The following is a 12,772-nucleotide window of genomic DNA, read 5'->3' on the forward strand; positions in this document are numbered from 1 at the left end:
TGCCACTAGCAGTGCCACTGAGACCAAGCCTAGACGCAACAGAGCCGCAGATCAGCCGCGGCCATTGGCCCGGACCTTCTAAGTTAAAGGAGCGACGAGTATTTAGTAATCTCTTGACCACACTAGTGACCACCCCTGTAACATTTGGCATGGAAGATCTACTTAAGCAACACCCTGCCCTATGGCAAGACCTTAGGCACTGGGTCGAGGGCTCACAAGAGCAGGTCACGGTAGACCCTCAAGACCAGGATGCAGAAACACAATTGCCCAGTCTCACACTACACTCTGTACCTAAATCTTTGCACGTCAACGCCTTTTGGGAAGGCTCTGAGATGCATGCAGTCCTGCCGGTCCTAGCCCTGGGTGACGCAACAAGGAAGGGAATCATAGACACGGGAGCCAGAGTTAGTGTGCTTAGCCACGCGGTATTGCAGACTTGGGGAAACCCGCCTGTTGAAGCTGCTAGGTTTAACGTCACGCTAGCAAACGGTATGAGAGTGAAACCATTCGGGGTCCTGAAAAATTGGCCAGTGAAGATCGCAGGAGTCCAATTCTCCGTTGACTTTATAGTCATGAAGGGAGTGGACTACGATGTCCTATTAGGCCGACCCTGGATGCGCAACGCTAGAGTCATCAAAGATTGGGGTAACGGCTTGATCTTCCTTGGCAATAGAACTAATGCCGTACGAATAGAAATGGACACTTGGAAGACCTCACTAGTCGACCTGGACGCCATCTCTACTATGCTCAAAGGGAACACTCAGGTCAGGAAGCCCTATGAGTCCTTGACCAAGTATATCCCATACCCAGAGGATGAGCAGGATTGGATGCACGTCCTTGCTACAATCGACCTGCCGTTCTCTGACCAGGAGGCATACGAGCAAGCCATCAAAACGGTCGGCAAGACAAATGAACACTTCCTACGCCACTCTACATGATGGCAGCAAGTCCCCCATGGAGGGCCAGATCCTGTTACCTTCCAAGTGCCTTCCAACAAAAGGGAACTCCAGGGAATATTGGAGCACTTAATGGACCGGCTAGTGGGCAACTCAGCCGCTAACTTCAAGCCGCTCCAGGACCTCTTGGAGGAGTCCGAGTGGAAGTGGACTGGGGTGCACGAGCTGAACCTCATGTATAACTGGGCCTTGGTCCCCGACCAACGAGATGAGGCAAAGTAAGCCTTGGGAGATGATGAACAGTCGAGCGATAGAGATTCCTGTGATGAATACGAAGACTGCCAATCCTTTGGTGATGAAAGTGAGGGTGAAGTGGATACCATAGAGTACGACACTGAAGGACGAGAAATTGAGCAGATATGGGTAGACGCCAAGCCGCAGAAAAAACAGGCCCTTAGAATGGACCAAGGAGTCATGTGTATGAAATGTGATCGTGCTTGGTTGGAATGCATAGGAGCCGTAGACCTTGAGCAAGCCGGCCTAGCCCAACCAGGAATGACATCAATGCTTAGAACTGAATCGCCATCTAAACTGCGGCCACCAGGGGAGACCACCTCTTCTGGTGAAAATGGAGGGTTTGACTCTGAATTGGAAGTTATTTCTGATAGCGACCCAGAAATCCCTAGGCCACCCATGACCAGACGCACCAAGGGGGACTTACCCGTCCACCTGAGGCGCAGACGGTTACGGCAGGATGAGGCAAAGCGTCCCAAGGATGCACAATCAGAGGAACAGAGAAAGCCGCAAGACCTCCCTAAACGCTTCACTAAATTCAAAAAAAAGGGATAGGGTAGTGGTTCTGCTAGGTGCCAAGCACCAAGGGCAAACAAGCGAACCAATCGAAGGGCCAGCCAAGGTCAAGGAGGTAAACCTAGCCCTAGAAGGGGAAGTACCCCGACTAGTGTTCATTGCCGAGGACTTGACTACTGAAGAAGAGTACAGTCTTGTCGCTCTTTTGCGGGAGTACATAGATGTATTTTCTTGGTCCTTAGATGAGCTACGAGGGGTAGATCCGAGTGTTGTGACTCACAACATACCCATGACGTCGGATGCAACGCCAGTCAAGCAGCAACCGTACCCCATGAATCCAAAGCACGCTCATGCTGTCAAGGAGGAAATCGACAAGCTAATGAGAGCTGGATTCATTTACAAAATTGAGCACACAGACTGGGTGTCACCCATAGTCATTGTGATGAAGAAGAATGGCAAGATTCGACTGTGCATCAATTACAAGAAGGTGAACGCTGCTACAAAGAGAGACAACTACCCCTTGCCGTACACCGAGCACATGCTTGAGAGAGTGGCAGGTAAGGAAGCCTACAGTTTCCTGGATGGCTTCTCGGGGTACAACCAGGTGCAAGTGCATCCTGCAGACAGGCACAAGACCGCCTTTTCCACTGAGTGGGGCGTCTTTGCATACGTAGTCATGCCCTTTGGGATAACCAATGCCCCCGCCACCTTTCAACGCCTTATGTGCACCATATTCAAGGACATGCTTTGCAAGGAGTTGGAGGTTTTCGTTGATGACCTGTGTGTCCATTCGACCTGGATTGAACATCTAGAAAAACTCCGCACGGTCTTTGAACGGTGTCGCTTATATCGCCTCTCCCTAAACCCCTTGAAATGTCAGTTTTGGGTGAAGCACGGATGCATCTTAGGACACATGGTGTTGAAGAACGGCATTACCACGGACTTCTCGAAGGTTAGGGTTATCCTTGACCTTCCACCCCCAAGTAATTACAAGGGAGTTCAATGCTTCTTAGGTCACACAGGATACTATCGGTGGTTTGTACTGAACTACGCGCTGATTGCTAGGCCATTGTACAAGCTACTAATCGTCTTCGAGTGGACCAAAGCATTCCAACGGGCATACAAACAATTGAAAAAGGCTCTAACAACGGCACCAATTCTACGAGCCCCAGACTGGACCACTACCTTCCACGTACACATTGACGCCTCTAAGTTTGCCGTGGGAGCAGTGTTGTGCCAACTGAGTGAGCATAACTTGGACTACCCAGTGAGCTTTGCTAATAGGCAACTCACTGAGATGGAGATGAATTATTCAACAACAAAAAGGGAGGGACTAGCCATGGTGTTTGCCGTGAAGAAATTCCGGCACTATCTACTGGCCACACCTTTCATTTTCTTCGTGGACCTTCAAGCCTTGCTCTACTTGGTGAACAAACCTTGTGCTACAGGACACATAGCTCGATGGCTCCTCTTGCTCCTAGAGTTCAATTTCTCCGTGGTAGTACGAAAGGGAAAACAGCATTACATGGTTGATCACCTGTCCTGTATACCCATAGGAGAAGCAGTTGGACAAGGCATCATTGACGAGTTACTTGACGCCTACTTATTCCACCTGTCCAGAGAGAGAGACCTATTTAAGGCTGATCTGACGCCATACTGGGCAGATGACATAGTCCAAGTGCTCGAGCACGGACTACCTGAGCGACCAATAGAAAAGGCACGACTTAGGCACTTGATATTGAAGCGCCAGCCCTACCAGCTGATTACAGGCCAAATCTATAGGTTGGGGCAAGACGGATTGCTGTGAAGGTGTGTGTGTGAACATGAGATGCATGATGTGCTCTCAAAAGCGCACAGCGGCATTGCAGGTGGACACTTTAGCAGAGACATGACAGCACGGAAGGTGTTGCAGTCCCAACTATGGTGGCCCATACTTTTCCACGACGCCAAGCGATTTGTTAAGCATTGTGATGAGTGCCAACGAGAAAAAGTTCCGATTCGTAAGGATCAAATGGAGTTAACCCCAATTATTGCTCGCCAACCCTTCGAAAAATGGGGAATTGACTTCATAGGACCAATAAGCCTTGCAGTGTAGTACTCGCAAGCCAAGTACATCGTAGTGGCCACGGATTACCTCACGAAATGGGCAGAGGCAAGAGCAACATGAAAAAACGATGCTAGAATGACTGCCAAGTTCTTATGGGAGCAAGAGATCTTGCACTTTGGTTGCCCCATCGAACTGGTTAGCGACCAAGGCACACACTTCATCAACGAAGTGATAGTACATCTCCTATCCACCTTTCTTATCATCCATCGCAAATCCTTGCCATACTACCCTCAGACTAATGGCCAGGTAGAATCAACTAACAAAATTCTTATTAACATCCTGACTAAGGTGGTCTCAGCCTCGAGAAGCGACTGGGACAACAAGTTGATGGCAGCCTTGTGGGCCTACTGCACAGCTTATAAAACGGCCGTCAGTCAAACACCCTTTAGGCTGACCTATGGGACTGAAGCAATTCTACCGGTAGAATTCTTCGTCCCTAGCCTGAGAATAGCGCTCCAAGAATGATGGAAAGGAAAGGAAGCATGGACGCAACGCCTGACCGAGCTGGAACGCCTATCAGAAACTCGTCTTCTAGCCACCCACGCGCTCATCTGCGAGAAGGCTCAACAAAAGATGTGGTTTGACAAGCATGTCAAGCAGCGAGACTTCAAACAAGGAGATCTTGTTCTGCTATACTGGGAGGCAGTATAGACGCTATTGCCATAGACAAACAACCATGCTGCGATGGATTCATAAAGATCTCTTGCGAACACAGGGATACTACGAGGGCAACCCCTGGATTTGGGTGCCTAAAAATGGCCAGCTAAAAAGCTCATCTACAAGTGATATCGCCCTAGAAAGGAAGGCTTGCACATGTGGTAACCAGCACATAATCAGCATGCCATTGCCAGCAACGTCTAGTAAGCCTCAACTCATCTATCGACCAAAGCAAACGCCACAAGCCTTAAACCTGCTCAATCCAGAGGGCTTAAAAAGCCCTATGACTGCTCACTCAGAACCCAGCCCAACCCCCAGGCCCCCAGAGCTTCCTGCACCACCTCAATGTGCTTCTGCGTACAAAGCCCAACCTGTGACACTGATGAGAGAGTCACCACTGTCTAGTCCAGTTGCACCATCCCCACCAGCAGGTCTTAGACCCTTGTATGTGGTACAACCTTTCCTCTCCTTGGCTAACGACCTTGTTGCGACCTCTAGGGATGACTTAATAACCTGCATTAGGATGTTGGATGACACTTTCACCACATTCGCTAGAAGCTATGAGAGGCTAGACCTAGGCCTCCTTGACAGAACCCTTGCTTCGGAGGTTTGTGCATTACCATGCACATGGGAGGAATACGAACTTATAACTACTAAATCCCCCAAGATCACTGTCGAACTCATAGCAAACGCTGAAATCTCAAAGCAGCAAGCGGAGCTCAAACGCCTAGTCACTTCATATCAAAAGCCTCCCTGCTCTGTTCCTGAACACGAGATGCACGAGCTCCTTTAGATGGCAAGCTCGCCCTCCACGTTCTTACAGCAATGGTTTGCTCTGCAAATCCAATGGGAGAAAAAAGGTTGCCGAATAATGACCAATGCTGAGCAACACATGGCAATTAAAACCATTGAATACGACCCCACTTATGTGGCACCCATCTCATTTAGGGTTTTGGCCATCACCCGCAATGAGCAATTGGACGACCATGTGCTCGCCCACCCCTATATTGACCAACTCCTCACCAAAGAGGAATTACATGTCGCCAGCCGCCTTAATACTGGGGATCTCTTTCATGATGTCTTGACCTACATCTCCCAGGTTTCTATCCAACCGGCTGCTCTTGATTGTCATGCGCAACTGGAATACAACCCACGATTCTACACGTGGCTTCTTCACACGTAAATTCCTACCCCAACAAGACCAATGCCACCCTTTAACTCCCAATCCTAGGAAGGATTCTTCTCTCAGCCGGAAGAAAGGAGCAGAAAATGTCGCAGCAAGACCGCGCCCACAGACTCCCATTCACTGACAAGGAAAGGTAGCTATATTGCATCCAATTGGAGAATCGCGCCTTCGGCCAGCTGAAATTCCGAACCATCCACAACATCGGAGTCGTGGTGGCGAAGGAGAGGCAACCAGAAGGTTGGTGGAACAGTGCAACCTGACAAAATATATTGAAAAATTCTCGCAGGAGCCGGATCACTTCAAATGCGTGGAATTTCTCAAAACATACAATTCAAACCAGGAAGCAGGCATTGTAACAGTAGGCCGAGGAGAGGGCGCAAAGAAGGTACCGGTCCGATTGGACCCAGTCTTGGTGGAAAAAGCTCTAGGATTGGTACCTAGGATAGAAAGGCGGCAAAAAAGGGATGTTTACGCCTTGCTGAAAATGAAGAAGGAAGAGGTACTTACGAACGACGGCATAAGCATCCAGGACATCCCCAACACTAATGCCAGGCTATAGGCCAAGTTGGTGCACGTGCTCTTCTCCAGCCAACGATACAATTCCTTAATGCATCGGATTAGTGTGCCCATGCTGGAGAATGTAGCAGCCCACACTCTAGATGAGGTGGATTGGAATGGCTACGTGCGGAAGACTATCGATCAAGCGGCCAAAGCACTAGCCTTATCTATAGCATTAGGGTCGAAGAATAGGGGAGGCATGCCACGCTCTTGTGGAGTCAAGTCCTGCTTAAGGAGTAGCCTAAGACTAGCATCTAGGATCGTGGAGCTACCAGAGTGCAACAGAGAGGAGAGTACTCGATTGAGCATCAAGGTAAGCTCACTACACTCGTAGGATCGACGGTGCATCGGCTAGGTGAGAGAAAGAAAGAAAGCAAGAAATAACAATGTCAACAACTTTGTTCCTACTCAAAGCAATGGTCGAAAACTCCACTGTTTCCACTGCAATGAGCTCGATCATTTCAAGAGGCAATGTCCCAAGCTTGGGGGAGGACATCGCCAAGCACCTTTCCAAGGAACTGGTCGTGGACAGGGAGCTGCTACCCGAGGCAAAGGAAGAACCGCCTGCGTTGCCAATAGGCAAATGAGCGAAGAAGAAGAAGATCCAACCATGAAAGTAGAGTTTGAAAGGGCGACAATCCATGCCGCTCTTCACAAGAAAGGGCAGAATCGCCAGTTCTTGGTGATTCAGACACCGTCGGACTATCAAGGTAAAGGTTTCAAGACCTTGATTGATTGTGGCAGTACACATTCCTTTATCTCACCAGTTTGTGCAAAAAGATTAGGAATAGCCATAGTAGAAGGACCTATCTTGCTTATGGAATTGGCAAATGGTCGTGAGGTTACATGTACCAGGAAAACTACTAAGGTGGAATTCCTTCTGGGTGGAAAGACAACTTCGGTCAAATTCAAAGTCATGAATTTAGGTATCCATGAGTGTCTACTCGGAATGGATTGGCTTAAACCTAATGACACCCACATTCATTGTGGAAAGGGCCAAATTTCCTTTCGGAACTCTAAAGGGGATTTAGTCACAACTCAAGGTGAGGCTGGAGTGCAAAAAATTCAATTGGCCAAGGCATCTCAGATTATAAAGGGAGTCAAAAAGGGACTACCTGTCTACTTGATTAAGCTCAACAAGTTAGATCAAAAGTAGGAGTCTAGTGAAGGACCTTCATGGCTAAAGGAATATGCGGATGTATTTCCTAAAGAGTTGACAGAACTCCTGCCTCAAAGAGAAGTGGATCATGAGATCAAGCTAGTACTAGGAGCTGTGCCAATTGCAAAGAGACCTTATAGAATGTCCATACTGGAAGCAATTGAGCTGAAGGAACAACTCAAGCAACTGCTAGATCAGTGCTACATCTGTCCTAGCAGTTCACCATGGGAAGCTCCAGTACTGTTCTAGAAAAAGAAAGATGGAACACTTTGACTATGTATTGATTACAGAGGGTTGAATCAATCAACTGTCAAGAACAAATACCCTATTCCTAGAATAGATGAGCTTCTTGATCATCTTCAAGGTGCGAAGATGTTCTCCAAGATTGATCTCAGGTCTGGTTACTATCAAATAAGGATCAAGGAAGAAGATACCCCAAAGACGGCCTTCAACACAAGATATGGGCACTTTGAGTTCCTAGTTATGTCATTTGGGCTTACGAATGCGCCTGCCACCTTCAACAGGTTAATGCAGGATATTTTTAGGCCATATCTTGATGACTTCATACTCGTCTTCTTTGACGATACTTTAGTCTATTCTAAACAGGAAGAAGATTATGAACCCCAACTTCGGATTGTCCTTGAGACAATGAGGGCACATAAGTTGTATGCTAAAATGAAGAAGTGTGCATTCTTCAAATGTCAGATTGAATATCTGGGATTCATCATATCAGCAGAAGGAATCTCAGTGGACCCAGCCAAGGTCAGAGATGTGCTAGAATGGCCAATACCAACAGTTGTTAAAGAAATACGCAGCTTTCTTGGATTAATAGGATGGTATAGGGTCTTCATAAAAAACTATGCTTTGATTGTAGCACCTCTGACGGACTTACTAAAGAAGCAAACATCATTGCTTGGTCAACTCCCAAACAAACCAGCTTTGATAAATTGAAGCAAATTTTGGTATCAGCACCTATCCTAAAACTTCAAGACCTCAATAAGGAGTTTGAGGTAGTAACTGATGCTAGCGCACTTGCCTTAGGATGTGTACTCATGCAGGAAGGTCATCCTATAGCATACTCTTCAAGGAAACTGAAGAGTCATGAGAAGAATTATGTTACGCATGATCTAGAATTGTTAGCTGTCATCCATGCTCTAAAGCTTTGGAGACACTACTTGTTGGGTAACAAGTTTACTCTAGTGACTGATCATAAGAGTCTCAAGTGGATCTTTACCCAGAACAAGATCAACATGAGGCAACGCCGATGGATTGAAGTGCTGGAGGAGTATGACTTTGAAATCAAGTACCGACCAGGAAAAGAGAATGTAGTTGCCAATGCACTCAGTTACAAGGCATTCCTTAATTCTCTAATCTTGCAAAACCCATCAACAGCTAGATCTCTAGCCACAAAGGTATCTATGCCAAACAATCCAATACTTGAACTGGCTAGAGAAGAAGCATACCATGATCCAGCCTATCAAAAGATGCTAAGGGAGATCTCTATCAAGGATCAGGACCAAAAGCTGCAGGCTACGTATCATGAATTCTCTATCAATAGTGGACTCGTCTACTATAGAATGAGAGTATGTATACTGCAAGCCAGTCGCTTAAGCAAAAGATATTATGGGAAGCTTATGATTCCCCTTTCTCAGGACATCCTGGCTATGCCAAGACTCTCAATGCAATTAGGAAGAGCTACTATTGGGAGAGGCTTAAAGGTGACGTTCTTAAATATGTCACTGAATGTTTGTCTTGTCAACGTATCAAAGCCGAACATGTCAAGATGCCAGGGAAGCTACAACCACTTGACATTCCCCAAATGAAATGGGAATTCATCAGTATAGACTTTGTTGTTGGCCTACCCCAAGTTCAGGGAGGATACAACTCCATCATGGTTGTGGTTGACATGATGACTAAGGTTGTACATCTTATTCCAGTAAAGACAAACTATAAAGCTTCAGACAACATTGCAAGGTTGTTTATCAAGGAGATATTCAAGCTACATGGGTTACCCAGAAGAATCATTAGTGATCGTGATTCTCTCTTCACATCACATTTCTAGAGAGCTATCTTTGAAGCCATTGGGACTCAACTCTGTTTTAGCACAGCTTACCATCCCCAAATGGATGGCCAAATAGAGCGAGTCAATCAAGTCATCGAGGATATGCATAGGGCACATTGCTATCATGAGCCAAAAAGGTGGATTCAATACTTGCCTTTGGTTGAATTTGCCTACAATGCTTCTTACCAACAAAGCATTCAGATGACCCCTTTTCAAGCATTGTATGGTCATGACTGTCGAAGTCCCCTAAACTTCTCAGACCCAACCTTGAGGGTTGAAGCTTCAAGGCAGATGTTAGAAGAGATGGATGATCAAATAAAGTCAATAAGACAGGACATCCAAGCCGCCAAGGATAGACAGAAGGCATTCCAGATTTGAAGCATCAAGATAGAATCTTCAAGGAAGGAGACATGGTCTTCATTCGCGTACGTCCAAAGAAAAGTTCTCTATCCTTAGGAGATTGCAAGAAGCTAAGTCCAAGGTCTTGTGGACCATACAAGATTCTCAAGTTCCTAGGACCTAATGCCTATAGACTGCAACTCCCTGAGAACCTAAAGGTTCATAATGTATTCCATATCAGCCTATTGGATAGGATACCCACAAGCTGCTTATTGGTACTTTCAACTTGTCCATTTGCTTGCGGATTATAGGGGGTCGTCTTGTTATGCTTGATTTTCCAAGCTTCAGTCAAACTTTTAATCGCTTTATTTAAAAAATGGGTTTCGCGGTCCGATACTATTTCCTTTGGCGGACCAAAACGGCAGATGATTTGCTCAAGTAGGGAACTAGAAGTCTCTTTTGCATTGTTCTACCTCATCGCCCGTGCTTCTGACCACTTTGTAAAGTAATCAGTTGCTACTATAATATACCTCTTTTGAGTAGTAGATGAACGGGGTGATAGGACCCACAAAGTCAATGCCCCACTTCTCAAATGGAAGGATAGCCATGATAGGCGTAAGTGGACGCTTCCAATTCTCTCTGCTGTCATGCCTTTGACAGGTATCACATCTCTTGACATAGTTAAATGAATCTTGGAAAATGGATGCCCATAATAACTAGCTCATAAAGCCTTCTGTGCCGTTAACCGCCCAGCAAAGTGCCCTCCACAAGCGGAGTCATGGCACTCTTCCAAAATAAAGGAAACCTCGTTAGGCATCACACATCGGTGATAGACATCATCAACACCGTGCCGATGTAATGTGCCTGCAATCAAGGAAAATTTCAATGCCTGCTGTTTAATCTTCCTCTTCTCCGATTTTGATATCACAAGTCCAATATCTCTCATAGAAAGATAGTGTGTTATAGCATCATATCAGGAGGGAATAGATGCTGTATCAATTTGAACAAAGTTTCCATGTCACTTCCTTCAGCCAAGACCTCTTTTAGTTCTTCGAAATCCACAAGACACTCTACAATGCCTTGAAGCTTTGGCCGCTTGCTCTTAATCTCATAATCAAATTCCTACAAAGTGATTAACCACTTTGCTAAACAATCAGGCGGCTGTAACTTATTCAACAACAATCGAAGCCCTTCCGCCTTCGTATAAAAAACCACCCTCTCATAAAGAATGTAGTGACTGAATTTTTTGGTTGCAAATACCATCGCAAGGCACAACTTCTCCATATAGGTGTATTTAATTTTCGATGCCCAACTTTCAACTAGCAAAAGCTATCGGATGGTACCACTTTTCATCCCAAATTTGAGCTAAACAGTAGCTGATAGTATACATGGTTGCTGCTGAAAATATATAGAACATTTCACCCCTTTTTGGTGCTTTTAAAATAGGTGCTTTGGCAAGCTCCCGCTTCACATCCTCAAAAGATACTTTGCAAGCATCAGTCCATGTAAACTGACAGTTAAAGGACAATAGGTTGGTCATCGACAACGTTCTTTCTGCAAGGGCATTGATAAACCTCCGATAATACCCTACCGATGACAGAAAGCTATACACTTCCTTTGGAGTACGTGGCGGACTCATGGCGACTATGACCTTGATCTTTTCAGGATCAGTTGCAATCCCTACGGAACTAACCACATGGCCTAACAAGAGCCCATAAGGGACTCCAAAGACGCACTTCCGTGGGTTAAGAGCTATGCAAAATTTTCTGCAACGCTCAAAACACTTTCACAAAATGATCAATTGTCTATCCCTTATGATGGCTGCCCCCAGATCATCAATGAATACTTTTAGCTCCTTTGGGGAGATGTCACCAAAGGTCTTGTCGACTATTCTTTGCCATGAACCAGGTGCATTACACAACCCAAATGCCATCACATGGTACGCAAAGGTACCAAATACTGTAATAAATGTCGTTTTTAGCTTGTCTTGCTTAGCACTCACCATTTGGTTATACCCTGAAAAGCTGTCCATAAATGAATATATTTCCCTACCCGCTTAGCTGATCCAAAATTTGGTCAGTAAATGGCAACATGTAGTAATCTTTAACAGTCTGCATATTCAGCTCTCTAAAGTCTACACAAAGATGGATTTGATTATTCTTCTTCTTCCTGATCACAACTGGTGAGCACCATTCAGTATGTTGAACAGGGAAGATCAAACTTGCTTTATGCAACTTCTGTAGTTCCTCGTATAACCCGTCCCTTAATTCAAAAGGCATACTCCTTACTTTCTGACATATAGGGTGGGTACCTTCCTTTATAGGAATAGTATGTGAAACTCTTGAATTAAGGACACATAATCCTCTCTTTCTTCCAAACAACTGAGCATGGACCCTAATTTAATTGGCCACGAATCATTTAGCATACCAAGGTCTAGATCAATAATGTCCACGTATCTTATTCGATCATGAGGCTCTATCAGCTCATTCAAGGTTATCTGATAAATATCCTCTGTAGTGGACCCTTCCTTAGATCCATTGCTCGATGACATCTCACTACCAGATGGATCATCTACTGTTTCTAGTTCAATGGAGGATAGTGGAGCTCTCTCACTCTGAGGAGACTCAAGGTAAGCATCCACTATTACACGATGGGCAGTGTTTCTAGTTCAGTGGAGGATAGTGGAGCTCTCTCACTCTAAGGAGACTCAAGGTAAGCATCCACTATTACACGATGGGCACCTCGACCTAGAATCACTTGACCAGTGGGTATATCGACTTGACAGTCTGTCTGCAGAATCCATGGCCTGCCTAGCAAAACTCAATAGCTAGGACGTCATGCAAACCTTTTCCCCTAAAGTCCAGATAGCATTCCACGCTCGCAACTATAACGTGGACCTTAGTAATGCAACCTTTTGGCTGTCTTAGACTATCATCAGCCATCCTAAGAAGTGTGGAGCCGTCTTTTTGGATCTCTAGACCTAACCTCTCCATCAAGT

Source organism: Lygodium microphyllum, unplaced genomic scaffold (genome assembly GCF_053477565.2).
Source record: "Lygodium microphyllum isolate KBCC unplaced genomic scaffold, Lygodium_microphyllum_v1.1.10 scaffold_48, whole genome shotgun sequence".
Classification (NCBI taxonomy): Eukaryota; Viridiplantae; Streptophyta; class Polypodiopsida; order Schizaeales; family Lygodiaceae; genus Lygodium; species Lygodium microphyllum.